Raw genomic sequence first — 17,717 nt, 5'->3', positions numbered from 1 at the left:
TCCATCTCGACATTGATAATTCTCACCATCCTGTCCTTGGGAGAATGTGAACCCCTTCCATGCCTGGCCTGATTAGTTTCCAATTACTACAACTAGCCAATGCCCAATGATTTATTTAAGGAAGGAGTGGCTGAAAACTTTCTGAACCTCAGAGGAAAATGACCTCTCATATAAGCTACACCAGGACACATTATAATCAAAATTTCAAGTCAAGGACAATAAATTAATTTTAAAAGCAGTAACGAAAAGCAACCCAATTCATGTAAGGAAGATCTCATAAAATTCAGCATACTTCTTTAACAGAACCCTTGGTAATAAAAAAAAAATTGGGAATTTATATTATTCAAAATACTGAGAGAAAAGCCTGCTTATGAAGAATACTATTTTCAGTGACTCAATGTAATCATCCATCAGAAATGAAGAAGAGGATTTCATCAATTAAGTAAAAGTTGAAGCAGTTCTTCACCACTAGTCCTACCTTACAAAGAACTTAAACAGGATTTTTCTCATTTAGATGAAAAGACTCCAATGGTGATATCAAAACATATGAAAATGTTAGACTCATTGGCAAATGTTAGATACATAAAAATGTAGAATACTATAATATTGTAGTGAACTATGCATATCACATTTAGCTTTAACATGAAAACTAAAAGATCAAAGAATTAATAGTAACAGCAAATATGAAAATCTATTAATGGTGATACAATATAACAGTATGTTTATGCAAGATCAGTAACATAAGGCAGAGAAACAAGGGTACATTTTTTAATAAATGTAATTAAAGTTAAGGTATTATCAGCTTAAAATAGACAGTTGTAGCAATAAGATACTTTAACAACAAAGAAAACACCTATAATTTCTATACACATAAAAATTATAGAAATCAGAGCATAACACTACAAAAAATGAGCAAATCACAAAGATAGAGAGAAAAATTGGAAGAGAGGAACAAAAGAAATCCCCACAAACCAGACAAAAATAAATAAAGAAAAGCTAATAGTAAGTCTCTATATGAATAGTAATTTTAAACATGGGTTAAATGATCCAATCAAAATATATGGAAATGTAATACATAAGCTTTCTTATTCTATTTCAAAACTGCTTTAGCCATCCAAAGAATTGGTATTTTCTTACACACTTGGGATTTTATGTTCCAATTTCTGTGGGAAAGTGCTAATGGCATGGAGGTGGGGGAGGGATTTCACTGAGTTTGTAGATTGCTTTGAGTAGCATGGACATTTAACAATAATAATTATTCCAATCAATGAACACAGATATTCTTTCATTTATTTACATAGTCAGTTTATTTGATCTATATTTCATAATCTTCAATGTGTAGATCTTTCATCTCCTTGGCAAAGTTTGCTCTTATATATTTTATTCTTTAAGCTCCTATAAATTCAAAATTGTATCATGAAGTTATAGTAATAGGCAAAGCGTGGTACTGGCATACAAAAAACACCTAACCCCATGGAACACACACAAAAAAATAAGCCCACACATCTACATCTAACTAATCTTCAACAAGGGTGCCAATAATATATAAGAAATAGGTGATAATGTCTTAAGAAATGGTGTTAGAAAGGCAGGAGTGAGATAGTACAGTGGGAAGGGTGTTTGCCTTGAACATGCCCACCCAGCTTCAATCCCTGGCACCACATATGGTTCCCCCAGCACCACAATAAGTGATCCCTGAGTGTAGAGCCAGGAGCAAGCCCTGAGCACTGCCAGGTGTGCCACCCAAAATTATTTTTAAAAACAAGAGTAAGGCTCCATAACTATAATTTAGCAATATTTGGATTTACCATTAAAGCAAAAGCTATATGCATAAGCAAAAATAAAGTAGTATGTAAAATTAAAATAGTTTCTGTTCATTAAACAACAAGCAAAATGAAAATAGCAACTTATAAATTGTTATATATGTTTTAAATCCACATATTTGATATTTAATATGCAACATATATAGGAAGGTCATACAACTGACTAGCAAAAAAGGGATGTAGTCTTATTTAAAAATTGGGCAAAGAGCTTGAATAAACGTTTCTATGAAGAAGACGTACAATGAGGGATTGCCCAGTAGATTGGGTGCTTGCCTTGTATGCCGCCAACCCAGGTTTGATAGTCATTACTACTTACAGATCCATGAACACCACCAGGAATGATTCTGGTAGAGCCAGGAGAAAGTGCTGAGCACAGCCAGCTGGAGAGGTGGGGACAAGGAGGAGAAGGAGAAAGAAGAAAAGGAGGAGAAGGAGAAGGAAGAGGAGAAGGAGGTGGAGAAGGCAAAAAAGAAGAAAGAAGGAAGAAGAGGAAGAGGAAGAAAATAAGGAGGTGGAGGAGGTGAAGGTGGAGGAGGGGAGGAGGAGGCTCACTGGTGACTGCAGCATCATCGCTGCTCAGGGAAATGTAAATCACAAACACAATGAAATATTTTCTTACATGTGTTAGGATGACTATTATTAAAGAAGCAAACAAATATCCACAACAAATATTGATAAGGCTATAGAGAAAAAGACACTCTTCTACCCAGTGGATGTGAATGTAAAATGGTGTAGCTAATACAAAAAGGTTTTCTTAAAAAATTAAAAATATAGCTACAAGTACATATGTGTATAAATACATGCATTGTAGCACTGTAGTACTGTTGTACGATTGTTCATCTATTTGCTTGAGTGGGCACCAGTAACGTCTCCATTGTGAAACTTGTTGGTACTTTTTTTGGCATATAGAATATGCCACGGGTAGCCTGCCAGGCTCTGCCATGTGGGTGGGATACTCTCGGTAGCTTGCCAAGGCTCTCTGAGAGGGACGGAGCAATTGAACCTGGGTCGGCCATGTGCAAGGCTCTACCTGCTGTGCTATTGCTCCATCCATAAATACATGCATATACATGAAATATACACACAGACACACATATTCCAGCAACTCTACTAATGGATGAATACCAAACACTTGAAATCAGGATCTACCTGGTAGCTTTTATGATGTTCACTGTAGCACTTAGAAGTCAAGTTACGGATAAAGAAAATATAGTATATATTTATATGCATAATGGAATTTTATCCGTCTTTTGAAAGAGGGAAACCCTGCCTTTGATGGAGAAACAGAAATACATGCTAGGTGAAATCAGTGATGCAAAAGACTAGCAGTGTGTATGAAGTGCATAAAATGGTCAGATTCCAAGATGCAGGAACTAGGGACCTACAAGAGGAGGAATGGGGGGAGTAATTTCTAGGGATCCACAAGAGGAGGGCTATGGGGAGCTGTTAAATTGGAAAAACGCCACAGTCATGCAAGATGAAGACTTCTAGAGGTCTTCTGCAATACTTTTAGAGAAACAGCATAAAGTCTCCAGGCAACAGTGCTCCATTTCGAGCTTAAAATTTTGTAGATTTCACATTAAATAGTCTTATATGAAAGAATAATTCCCCCTTCCTCCCAAGAATCATTAGGACAGTTTAGCGACAGAGGACGTGTTTGTTATCTTGCTTGTTGAGTTGGCTGCATTGCCTATATGTATTTGTCGAGTATGTGTGGTCTATTTATAGTGTATGGTTTAGTTTTCTGTTTGTTTTGGGGCCACATCTGCCTGGTGGTGCTCAGGACTTACCCCTTGCTCAGTGCTCCTGGATGTGCTTGGGAACATTAAGTGGCATCAGGGATCAAACCCGGGGCAGCTGCATGTAAGGCAAGTGCCCTCTCTGCTGTGCTATCACTTCAGCCTCATCGCAGCGCATTGTTTTATAATATCATGCTGTAGTTTTCAGTATCGTTTTAACTGATTCCCAACAAAACTGCTTTCAAAGATACTCCTAAGTACAGAAAGAAAGATGAATTCCCCAGAGGACCTCAGAGTTTTGCGTCTGCTCTCGGCACCTAGTGAAAGGTCACCCTAAGTCCTTCTCAACACAAATCTTTAAACATGCTCTTCAGAGAATTAGTGTCATGATCACATATTTGCGCAGTTCTTGGAGTCAATGAAAAAAAGAAACTGCTTTCACTAATATTTACTTACTGCTCTTAACAGATCTCAGTGTGGACTGATACCTGGCCACTCAGCCTCCTTTAAAGGGGAGGTTGGTTTTTTTTTTTTAATCTTCTTTTAAAGATGCATTTGTTTGACTATGTCACTCTAGACTACGACAAGTCAAGCTATTTGTTCTTATAAATATTTCAGGGAGCATACAAGGAGCATTCTTGAAGAAGAGATAAATTAGTTTCCCCTAGGACACTTAAATCTTTTCTTCCTGTTCTTTAAACACAGTTCCCAATGCACTTCATCAGTGCCATCTCCCAGATTTTAAAGATTTCTAGAGAAGGTCTGACAAAGGCCCAATGTACACAACAGCCCCCCCCCCCTTTGCCTGTGAAATAGACTGCAGGGGGAGCTCTAGGGATAGGCAGGGCTAGATCATGAGAGAAAGGCAGAAAGCGTTAGAAATGAGTATCTTGTATAATTAAGGAGAGACTTAATTTGGGTTGGAAGAGCCTTAATCTGGGCTAACACTGCTGTTATAATTAATTAATTAATTTTAATTGAATCGCAGTGAGATATACAATTACAAAGTTGCTCACGATTGGGTTTCAGTCATATAATGTTCCAACACTCATTCCTTTACTAGTGTACATTACCCACTACCAACGTCCCCACTCTCCCTCCCCCACCCCCCGCTGCCTCTATGGCAGACACTTTTCTTCTCTCTGTCTGTTTGTCTGTCTGTCTCTCTTTTTCTTAACATAGCTGTTTTGGCAATTCTTTCAACACCACAGAGGAAAGAAGGCTTGGCGCTCCTGCATTTATGTTCTTGACTATTGTGGAGGTTCTCTTGAGTGAAGAGGGACTTCTCTCGGTTGGAGGCAGAGTACCGAGGCTCAAAGGGGACAGCACAGTTCTGAGCTCCGCAGAGCAGAGTTGTCACTGGGTGGGTGGGCTTCCATCAAAACTTCAGTGGCATCAAAATGATCACAAACTGGATGCTCCTAGATCTTCCTACACTCCAGGACAGATGAACTTAGGGCTCACTATCTGTAGAGCAAAAGGTAATGTGTCTCCCCTCCTCTTCTGCCTACTCATTTCTTCAAGGAACCCAAAATAGAAAGATTTCAAGTTTGAATAAAAGCCCTGGATCTAGGGGGCTGGGAGATTGCTCAGGGGGCTGAGGTTGGGGAGCTCGGGGATTTGACACTTGCACTGCATGGCGAATATCACTTAAAGTTGAGAAAGGGAAACACCTCTAGCACAGCGGGTAGGGCACATAACTGGCCCGGGTTTGATTCCTCCATCCCTCTCGGAAACTGGGGCAAGCTACCGAGAGCATCCCTCCCACACTGCAGAGCCTGGCAAGTTCCCTGTGGTGTATTTGATATGCCAAAAACAGTAACAACAAGTCTCACAATGGAGATGTCACTGGTGCCTGCTCAAGCAAATTGATGAGCAACAGGATGACAGTGATCTCTTTTTTTCTAGAATGGTTTTGGCTTTGTGGAGGACTTTATGAGTTCATGACACTTTTAATTTTAAGGCATAGACTGTTTGCAGCTGAGGTCGGCACTTTCAGTATGTTGAGTGCCTGTCACTTGAAGGGGCTGTCCATGGTCAGGACGAAGAATGGACCTGAGTTATCTCAGGCAGTACGAAAGGGTAAGGGGTTCAGAGAAGCCAGTAAGACACTTTCATGAAGGGAAGGGGAAGAATCCAGATATGCATTTGAAACATTTTTTCTTTTTTTATGTTTTAGTGTAGTTAAGGCCACGGAAATTAGGTGATGGCAAAAGCACCCATCTCACTAGTCCTTCTAGTATGGAACACATCCCTCACCTTCTTGGCATCTTTGATCCTGTTTTCTCCATCCTTTGTGATACGGGGATCGAGGCTATGACCCTCTGTAGAAACCAGGTCCCACCGGCAGCATGAACTTCAGTGCCGGCCTTCCCGAATGTCTGTATCATTATAAACACAAGGTTCTGAAGGCTTTCTGGGTTATCCAGGGAGTGCAGAATTTAAGTAAGTTGCTTCCAAGATGCCCTCTCATCTATTTTTTTTTTACTTGGGAATCATTAAACAGCTATTTCTGGGGGTGAGGGGAAAGGGCTGGGGGCCACACCAGGTGGTGCTCAGGGTTCACTCCTGGTTTTGTGCTCAAGGACCACACCTGGTTATCTGTCCTCATTGTCTGTGAACAAACCCGGGTCAGCAGCATGCCAGACAAATGATTTTGTCTATTATCTCACCAGCCTCACCATGTAAGTAGGGCATATTTTTTTTGTCTGTTTGTTTGCTTTTGCAGGACAATGATCAAACTCAGAATCTGACTCATATGAGGCATCTGCCCCACCCAAAACTATGTCCCTGGTCCTATATCTACAACTTTGAAATGTATTAATAATAAATTAGTGACAATTGGAAGTAAATTGAAATGTATGAGCTTTCTTAAATATGCACTTGGTGACAAAAGAAAACAGAGAAGGGTTATTCTAAGTGACATCTGAAAGCAACAAATTGATCAGCTATCTGAGACAGAAGAGAATCTTAAACTATTTTCTGCAGTCATTTGGTTTGAGAGAATGTTAAAATAATTATTCTTCGATTTGGGAGTGTCATTTATGAACAATATTGCATAAGGAATGATGGGAGCTTTTCAGACTAGTAGAAAGTTGGTACAACTGAGATGAGATTAAATGAAAACATTTTAGAGTGGCATTTGAATTGGAAATATTACTAGAAATTTATGCTGTTTTCTAAGAAAAATATGTCATTTCTTCCTATGTCCATTGAAAAGACCAGAAAGAATGAGTGATCTCTTGGCCATGACACTACTAGTGCCACAAATGTGGTCCGTGATATGGAAAAGAAACAGCAAATATAAGAAATACATTATGCTCAGTCTGAAGTAGGAAATGTACAAAATGACCCTGGACTTCCTTTTCACAATGGAAGAACATAGAGACTCAGAACCTACTGGCCAGAGATGAGGAACTCTGACCACTCATAAGTGCAATGGATTGAAAGTTATCTTAGTTGGTTGAGGCCGCTGCAACAGAACTGCCCCAAGTGGAGAGCTTTGAAATAGAAGATTCTCACAGTTCTAGAGGCTATAAGTCTGAGTCAAGGGCCTACATGGTTCAATCTGGTAAATGGTTTATTTATTTATTTTGTTTTTCAGTTTTACAGTGCTCAAGGCTTACTCCTGGAGGTTTGCTCAGCAATCACTCCTAGTGAGCTTAGGGGACCATATGAGATGCCAGGGGTCAAAGCTGAGTAGGTTTCATTCAAGGCAAACATCCTGCCTCCTGTACTATCACCCCAGCCCCAGGTGAGTGGCTTTTAGTGGGACTTTCAGCTTCCAATTTCTCTTCATCTCCTCCTGTGGTGAGGAGCAGAGAGTGCAAGCAAGCTCTTTTGTACCTGCGACAGGGGTTCTCCTCTCACCCTGGCTAATTTCCATTTATGACTTCTCTGACCTTCTTCTGCCGAAGGAGGAGATTCCCGAAACCATCACAGGAGGAAGCATGGTTTCTAGCTACAAGTTTTGGGGGTAGGGCTAAGCATTCACTCCATAACCTGTAGAAAAGACATTAAGTTTCTGAGTGTATAATGATGCCAAGAAATAGATCAATAAACCAACATACCAAACAAAATGACTAACTCCTCCACTGGTTGGTACTGGAGGAGGCCTGGAAAGCATCTCCTTACTTGAGAAACAAGGGAAATCAAACACGAATCCTGTTTTGTCTTTTCTGAACTCTGTTTCGTTTAGGGTACACACCTGGCCGAGCTAAGGCCTAATCCTGGCTCTGCACTCAGGATTCCACCCTGAGTGTTAAGGGGACCATATGTGGTGGCAAGGATATAACCCAGGTCAATTGTGTGCAAGCCATGTGCCCTGACCACTGTTATATATCTCCAGCCCCTCTGATATGAATATTGCTTCAAGAAAATGGAACAATGAAGGGGAATTTTCTCTTCATACACTTTTGCTAATGCAAGAGAAAGGAGAGAAGAGAATTAGAATATTAACATTTGAAATCACCAGTTTATTAATAGATCTAAGCTATGGTCAGCAATGTTTGCTTAATCATAAGAGACAGAAAGAAAATTATTTCCCAAAGGGAGAACTTACCTTTACTTGCAAGGTTACCTTTCAAAGAAACAAACACCCAACAACCAACAGAATAGAAATATCAAAAATCCCTTAATTAAAACTCCACAAACATAAGAGGTACATAAGAAGAACTTGCTGAATGACACCACCAAAAAGAGCTCAGTTTGGAGGGAAATTCTACAAGGAAAATAATACACCTTTGCATTATGAATTATGACAAAGAGAAGAGAAGAAAAAAAGAGGGTAAACCAATACCCCAAATAATATATAAGAAACACAGAAACTAATTGCAATACATAAGACTTATTTATTTTGGATCCCAAACAAAACAAACTGCAAAGCAATAAAAATAAAATTAAAAAATAATGACAGAGAATTATGTATGCATGAAACTTATTAATAATATTGTGAACAGAGAGATTGTACAGCTGGCAAGGTGCTTGCCTTGCTGGTGCCCAACCTGGGTTTGATCCCTGTCCCCACAAACGGTCCTTGAGCCCTGCCAGGAGTGGTCCCTGCGCAAAGAGCCAGGAGTAAGCCGGATGCAGTTATCCCAGTACACTGTGGGTCGAGCCCCCAAACAAACAAAACTCAACTCAACTCAACAGTAAAGAAGAGTCTCCAATATTGTAATTCACAGTAGTTCAATTAATAAAGATAATTATTTAAAAAGATAAAGATAAAAACAGACAGAGGTGCCAAAGAGAGTATAGAGGTTAAGCCACATGCTTCCTATCCTGCAGACCTTGGTTTCATCCCCATCAGTCTGTGGTCCCCTGAGCATCACTAGTTGTATCCCTAGAGACCTTCTTGCCCAAGGCCACTGAGGTGACCTGGTAAATTCTTGGTTAATAATCTCTGGGGACCCCCAAGCTTGCCAATAATGTCTGAAGGTCCCCAGCACCTTCAGAAGTCATCTTCCCAAATCTAGACAGGAAATCAACTACCTCTGCTACCTCTGCAGATATCCGTGGTGGCTTGGAGAAAGGAGGAAGGGATGGAGCTGTCTCTTCATAATTTTGAACACAAAAGTCCATTCCAGAGACCAACAAAGGACACATTCACCAACACGGTGAGTTCGTAAGAGATGGCCAGCGGATAGGGATAAAGAACAGCTAGAAACCTGAAAGAAAAAGGGGTGTGGGAGGGACTCCACCCTCATTTCATATGAAGACAAGAAGTATTTCCTTGGCAGGAGCAGCAGCAACAAAAACCTATGTCACACAGAGATGGGTAAAATAGGCATCCTTCATACCTTCATAGGACTCTGATACTTTAATGTTGCAGTTATTTTGCAACCTTACAATGATCAATTCATTTATTACCATTTTCTTTTTCTTTTCTTTCTTTCTTTATTCATTTATTTTGCTTTTTTGGATCACACCCAAAAAGAGATGCTCAGGGGTTACTCCTGGTTCTCCACTCAGGAATTACTCCTGGCAGTGCTTCGGGGGACCATATGGGATGCCAGGAATTGAACCCAGGTCAGCCATGTGCAAGGCAAATGCTCTACCTGCTGTACTATCACTCCAGCCCTTTATTTTTCTTTTAGAAACTTCTTTCATTCTTTTAAAAAATTTTATTAGACAATCACCGTGATGTACAATTACAAACTTATGAACTTTTGTGTTTGCATTTCACTCATACAGTGATTGTTTACCCATCCGTCCACCAGTGCCCATTCATCTCCACCAGTGATCCCAGTATCCCTCCCACGTATTTCATTCTTGTGTAGATACTTCCTGTAAAAGTGGGAACAACCAAGGAGCTGGGTGTATGTTGTACGTTAGAGTGGGAAAGTCTAGTTCCAAAGTTTTCTTCCTTTAATATGCTTTTGTATCTCTTTAAAGTGCAGATTCTGATGCAGTTAAGTTTGGGGCAGGATTTGCTTTCTAGTGAACTTCCAGGTAACGCAATCTGGCTCTTTCATGAACCAGCAGTGGAAGCTAAATGATTATGGTTTTCCAAAAATCCAGGTATGTGGGACTTGTTACTGAAAACTCCAGTTGTCAAGGACCAGTTCTAGGTTGAATCCCAGCACTGTCCCCCATGAGCTATGAGAATTATGGAAAATTTATTTAACACCTCAGAGCCTCTTTTTTCCTACTCTCTAAGTTTCCCTTCTATTTTTATATGTGGACATTAGCCCCATTTGCTCCTGACCTACACATAGCTGAGAGAGCTAAAACATATTTCCACAATGCTCCGAGAGATAGAAGCTACCATCTTGGTCACTGTCTCCCAAGTCTAAAAAATCTAGGCAAGTCCCTGAGAGTCCCTAACAATTCCCTTCTCTCTAACCCTCAGTTCCATCAGAAATCACTGGCTTTTTTGTTTGTTTGTTTCTGATTAAGCACTCCTACCCACCCCACCAATACCATTTGCCAAGAGCTTCTCTTGAATGTATGCTGTTTCTCTGAATCTTCCAATTGTCTGGCCATTGGAGAAAGTATCCTAGATGTATTGATTTTGCTTGTCCTCATGAGCTAAGTATTGCTAGGGGGTATTCATGTTTCTCTGTAATTCCCCTTGTCTTAAAAGCAGGCCCAATGCAATGTGGATAGATTTATGTCAACTAAGAGTCTGCCCGAGAGCTGGGGAGAACACAGAGGGGCTGAGGATGACTGACCTAAGGATTAATATATATATATATGTATACATATATATATTAATTGAATCACCGTAAGACACAATTACAAAGCTTTCATGTTTGCATTTAGGTCATACAATGAACAAATACCCATCCCTTCACTCATGCACATTTTCCACCACCAGAATCCTCAGTATGTCCTCACATTCCAACCCTTCCCCTGCCGGTGTGGCAGACAATTTCCACAATACTCTCTCTCTACTTTGGTTGCATTCAACATTTCGACACCATTCCCACCATTATTATTTGGAATTTTTCCGCCATCACTCAAACTTGCCAAAAAGGCAATGCTAGACAATATGTCTTGTGTTGCTTGTTATTCAATGGCATATGATGTTCTGGAATTCTAAAACTTTAATAATTAGTGTCTGGAGAGGTCTTTGCAGTGAGTCTCTTGGTTCTGAGACTCGTTTGTGTGTCTCTGGAATATGGCCGTTTAGGAACTTAATAAGTAGCCAGGAGCAGTTGGTGGGTGTCATCTCAGAGTCCTGTCGGGGTAGGGGGAAAGAGTGGGACCGGTCCTTCCCACATCTCGTATGGCCTGGCATTTGCTACTCCTGCAGACCTGGGTTACTTGTTGGGTTCTGGAAGATGCAGGTCACAGGATTTCTAGGAGAAATTTGCAGGGACAACACCTGCTCCCATCTGAAGTCCCCCGGCCAAAGTGGTCTATTGCAAAGTCCAGATGCATCTCTACAGAGAGCTGCGCGGTTCTGAGATTCATTTGTGTGTCTCTCAGGATGAAGATTTTAGACTTAGCTGAAATCTTTGAGTGTTATAACTGTCCCTGGAAGCAAAGTAGGAAAGTCAGTCCAACAAAAGACTGTGGAGTGTTTGCCCTGAAATGCTTACAAATCCAGTTCACACCAACGAGCTGAGAGAAAGTGTCATGACGGTTAGAGCAAGGGACGTCTCTCATCTAGGGGTCCAGACCATCCCGTGCTAAATGGAGCTGCAGCTTTTTTTAGGCTGCTACCAATATTTTTAAAGGAACATCCATAACACAAATGAGATTTCCTAATCATTTAAGCACTAGGATTTGCCAGCATTCTAAAGAAATTGATTCCTCTCCATTTGAATTAGAAAATGCGCCCTTATTTTAAAGATATAAACAGTGACAGTTACAGAAGTACTATCTGAAACACAAAAGGGACTTTCTTCCAATAAGTAATTTCTAGAGATTGTCATCTTCTTAAAGGCAAAATAAATAAATTGTTGTCAACTGAGAAAAAAAATCTCAAATTTTGCTAATGTATGTCACAAGTGGTTTCTTGTTTTCCCTTCAAAAAGAGCAAAACAAATGCCATTTGTGAAGGTCACCATAGGGAAAGTTATAGGAAGGTGTTAATCCTATGCCTTCAGTTGGTTGATTGAGTGCTTTATGATTTTTAATGCAATAAATAAGAGTGACATTAACATAGAGATACTCCAAAAATATGGGCTGGTCAGCCCTAGAAGTGACCCAGTATGTGGCCACAGGCTCACTGGACTTCCAGCACAAATCTTTGCTTCGTCTGGCTGAAGAGTCCGCTACTGCAATGGAAACAGACTTACATTCTAAAGACTCTCAATTAATGCTTCTGACCAATCGATAAGGGAAAATAAATAAAGAGCAAGCGTGTGCATGGCATAGGAAGCTGAGTTCCCAGAACAGGAAAGCTGAAGGTCAGCCCGTCTTCTCTCCAAGAGAGACACACAGCAGGAGAGAGACAGCCAGCGACGTGAGACTGAGCGAACCTCTCACTCCCGCCTACAAACTGGCAAAATCTTCCAAATCTGGTCAATCAAGCCAGGACGAGTCTGTGGAGGGATGGGAAGCCCCACGCTACTTACGGGATTTCATATGCTTATGAAATCAGTATGTGCATTTTGAAAGAGAATGTGACATCACTTAGAAGAGCTAAATATATTTCTACTTCATTATTGAATATTTCAAATATGTAAAGCTGCAAGGGAAAATCGGGCTGGGAAATGGCTCAAAGCCTTAAAGCTCTCATGCTTTCTCTATTCATAAAATGTCAAGCAGCTTCCTGTTTCACTCCAAACAAAGTCTAAAGTGTTATTGCCGCAGTCCAGACTGGCAGTAACTTTCCCATTCCGCCCACCATGCAGTCCTCATGGGGGTCTCTCAAGGTCGCTCATTCAAGAAGGTCGCGCGCTCTTTCCTCAGGGATTCTCAGCTTGACATGTCCCCTTCTTGCAGGAGGTAGGGGATTTGTGAGAAGGAGCTGATAAGGAAAACAAATGTCTTGGCAGTCCGGGAAGCGGATCTCCTGAAGATGCCCTGGCAGAGGCTCTTGGCTGTGCATTTCAGCGGGAACTCTCAAACCAGCAAACGTCCTTGACACCGCCACTCGACTGTCCTGGAGGGACACCATTTTGCCGTCCTGGAGGGAGAGACCAATCTACACATTCGTTCTTCAAAATGTTGCTCAAATGTCTAGTTTTCAATAAACCTCCCTCCAGTCAAAACGAATCAGGCATACGTTTGTCACACTCTAAATTTTGATATTACGTCTTCTTCCACTGCCTCTCAATATATTTCTGGGTAGAAGAATATGTTGGTCTGGGGAGAAGGTTCAAAGGGTTTTAACTCAGGAGCTCTGAGTCGAGTCCCTGGCTCTAAGGCCACTGGGAGGTTACCCTAAGCACCAAACTGGGTAGTAGCCCGAAATACTGCCAGGTATGGCCAAATAGGTAAATTAAAAAAAAAAACAATAGAAACAGATAGGGGAAGTATAACAAATATCCCTCTCCCATCCAGAATAAAAAATAAGCATCAGAAACATGCTATAGGGCCCATCTTCCGTAGCTACTGCCATACTGATTCATCTACCAACCCTGTTCTTCAGATTTCTAAGATTTCTAAATATATATATATACATTTATCCATATATCTACTTATCCATATACATGCATGATGTAGGTACATGCCATTTATTAATTTTTATTTCTTACAGTCTTTGATAAATGTCACACTTATTTTCCAACTTTCACGAATCACGACATCCTGTTAATCACCGATTTCTCAGGTGGGCTCAATAACATCTAATTTCGTCCTTTTCCTGAGATCTTAGAAGTCTATCTTGACTCGGCCCTCCTAACGATGTTGCACTGGGGGATCTTCAGGGTCAGGGGAATGAGATCCAGCTTGTTACTGGATTTAGCATATGAATACACCATGGGAAGCTTGCAAGGCTGTCCCATGTGGGCAGGAAACTCTCGGAAGATTGCCAGTTTCTCCCAGAGGGAGAAGTAGGCTAAAGATGTCTTCTGAGAGCTTGCTTTTAAGTCTCTCTCTGGATGTTGGCCATTGATGGGATTACACACACCTGGGTTCCTCTGCCGGTACCTTTATGCATGAGTCCTGTCCAAACGTGTGGAGAGGGGCCTCCGACATGGCTGTAGCTAGGTTCTGGTGGTCTACGGCCGCCGGGAGCTCTGCTCGGGGTGGGGAGGGAAGCTGGAGCCCGTCCCCTCCGAGGGGCCCTAGGGAAGACAGCCAGGTGTGCGGGCAAGAGACTCTCTGCATCACTCTCTTCTGAGAGCTTGCTTTTAAGTCTTTTTCCAACTTTACGATGATTAATTCATTTTTTCTCAGTTTATTTTTCTTTCATGAACATTATTTCATTCATGTGTAGCTACTTCCTGCGATAGTGGGAACCAGTGAAAAGCGGGGTATATGTTGTACTTTAGAGTGGGGTAGTCCAGTTCCAAATTTCTCTTCCTTTCATATGCTTTTGCATCTCATTAAAGTGCAGATTCTGGTGCAGTAAGTTTGGGGCAGAATTTAATTTCTGGTGAACTCCCAGGTGACTCGATCTGGCTCTTTCATGAGCCAGCAGTGGAAGCCAGGTGATTGTGGTTTTCCAAAGGGATTCTGAGTCATCTCAGAGCCCAACCATTTGTGCACTTATCTTTTACTCAAACACACTGACCGTGACATTTACCCAATTTACTCTTCAGTATTGAGTGGATTGCTTACCACAACTTGGGTACATATTTTTTTTTTAAAAAAAAGGTAGCTTTACAAAATATTAGAGTTGCCACTAAGCATACCTTGGTTTTCATGTGTAGTAGACTTTAATGGAAGCCTTTTTAAAAAAATTATTTTTTTTAATTAGTGAATCACCATGAGGGTACAGTAACAGATTTACACATTTTCATACTTGTGTTTCCCTCATACAATGTTCGGGCACCCTTCCCTCTACCAGTGTCCATTCTCCACCACCAGAGAACCCAGTATCCCTCCCACCTCCCAATCCCATCCCCCCACCTTTTTTTTTAAATTTTTAATTTATTTATTTATTTATTTTTTTTAATGTTTTTTTTAATTAGTTTATTTTTAATTAGAGAGTCATCGTGAGGGTACAGTTACAGATCCATACATCTTTATGCTCATGCTTCCCCCATACAAAGTTCAATAACCCATCCCTTCACCAGTGCCCATTCTCCACCACCCGTAAACCCAACATCCCTCCCCCCCTCCCCAGGCCCGTCTCCCCCCACCCCACCCTGCCACTATGGCAGGGAATTCCCTTTTGTTCTCTCTCTCTGATTACCCCCCACCTTTTTTTAAAAAAAATTTTTATTAGTGAATCACTGTGAGGGTACAGGTACAGATTTACATACTTTCGTGCTTGTGTTTCAGTCATACAATGCTCGAGTATCCATCCCTCCACCAGTGCCCATTCCCCACCACCAATGATCCCAGTATCCCTCCCACCCTTCTCCCCCACCTCACCCGCCTCTGTGGTGGGCATCCCCTTTTGTTCTCTCTCTCCTTTTGGGTGTTGTGGTTTTCAATAGAGATATTGAGTGGCCATCGTGTTCAATCTGTAGTCTACTTTCAGCCCGCATCACCCATCCTGTGCGGGTCCTCCAACCACACTTTACCTGGGGTTCCCTTCTCTATCTGAGCTGCCTTTTACCCCAGCATGTGAGGCTGGCTTCCAAGCCGTGGAGCAAACATCCTGGTCCTTATCTCTACTATTCTTGGGTCTTAGTCTCCCATCCTGTTATGTTATATTCCACAGATGAGTGCAATCTTTCTATGTCTGTCTCTCTCTTTCTGACTCATTTCACTTAACATGATGCTTTCCATGTTGATCCATTTATACACAAATTTCATGAGTTCATCTTTTCTAACAGCTGCATAGTATATTCCATTGTACAGATGTACCAAAGTTTCTTTAACCAGTCATCTGTTCTCGGGCACTCGGGGTTTTTCCAGATTCTGGCTATTGTAAACAGTGCTGCGATGAACACACGAATGCAGATGTCATTTCAACTATACTTTCATGGAAGCCTTGACCCAGCAGCCCCTGCGGCATGCAAAGCGTTGCAGGAAGCAGGGGGGTGTATAGTAAGGGCTGCACTTTATCTCTTGTTTTACACTTTCTCCACTGACTCGTGAAAACTTGCTGTTTCAGGTATGGATGTGTTTTATTCTAGTGAAAAGGTAGCTCAGGCTCTTGGTCCCCAAATGACACCTTGGAAAAGAATACAAAGTCGTTCTCCACCACTCTGCGCTCTGGCCCTTACTTTTAGAGGCAGGCACTGTGGACAGTTTCCTCACAAGTGTGGTGGTCAGGGGCTCAGTGCGATCTCTCGATTTCCCGCGTCTTTGTTGCACAGCCTTTGTTGCCTGCTCCTCGAGCGAGCAGAGTCAGGTTTGCTTCTGAAGAGTAGTGGTAGTGCAACCCGGTGGGACTACCTGCGCATGGCTTTGCGGCTGCCTCACACAAACTGACCTTGCTAGATAATTATCTTCTGCACTCATCTTGCTTGAGCTTTTGGCTGTCCCATTGGCTTGGGAGGTGAAGAACTGTGCTAGGGAGTCTCTGTGGTCAGTCGTTGCAGGCAGCTTTGAGGGGCTGTGGGGGTTGCTCTGTCCACCCGTGAGAAATTAATGGTTCTGGCACACACCCCGGGGGACTTGAAACAGCTCCTTTCCAGTCAAGCTTTCAGATGAGGACACAGTCCCTCCTGCCATGGGGATGATAGAGCCTTATGACCTGGGTGAGGCCCTTATTTTGTAATTAAAAATTAATCAAGTTTCTTTGACTTGGGAGTGCGATTTAAAAAGCTTCTAATAGTTACACGAAAATGTGCGAATCTGTAACTATACCCTCACTGTGACTCACTAATTAAAAAATAAATAAAAAATTACAAAAAAATAAAATTAAAAGCTTCTAATAGAGATTTAGGTTTGGACCTCCACCAATGACCCGAGGTTCTTTGCTCTCCTCCACCCTCCCTCCTTAACAAACTCATTTAAAAATATTTTTGCTATAAAAAATATACCTATTATCATTTGGGTCACATTTTACAATAGTGTTGACTCCTGTGGTTTTGATGTACATAGTTACCTTATCTCTAAGTCACGAAGGGACCAGTACCCTTATGAAATCAACCTTCCACCTAGATGCTTGACTCTAAAAAGCTGCAAGAGAATAAGTGAACACTGATTTAGTCACTGAGTTTGTGAGAACACCATTACACGGTAATAGAAAATTTAACATTACTTTTCTATAAATGGGATGCATATGCAAAAGTGGTGTGTGTGTGTGTGTGTGTGTGTGTGTGTGTGTGTATTTCCCTGATCTTGGAAATTATTTGTCATGGTCACATATATATCTGCTCTCTGAATTTGGGAGTGGGCATTGAGGCTACACCTGATGGTGTTAAATGCTTAATCCTGATGTATTTTCTAGAATCAGCCCTGGCATTACTCAATGCATCTCTTAACCCCTGTACTACCTCTCTGGCCCCTTAAAACTTTTCTCTGAATACATAAGGCTGTCTTATATTCCAGTCATTGAGGCTTCAAACTTTATTTCGCTGGACCCCATTTAATGAACATTTAGGTTGACTTCTTGGCCCAATAGAAAATCACATTCTGTTCCCAGGAAAAATAAGAAAATGGTTTCAGCTGCCTAGGTGACAGTAAATCATTTTTT

Source organism: Sorex araneus, chromosome 1, assembly GCF_027595985.1.
Source record: "Sorex araneus isolate mSorAra2 chromosome 1, mSorAra2.pri, whole genome shotgun sequence".
Taxonomy (NCBI): Eukaryota; Metazoa; Chordata; class Mammalia; order Eulipotyphla; family Soricidae; genus Sorex; species Sorex araneus.
The sequence above is the reverse complement of the archived record's forward strand: the minus strand, read 5'-3'. Positions refer to the sequence as shown.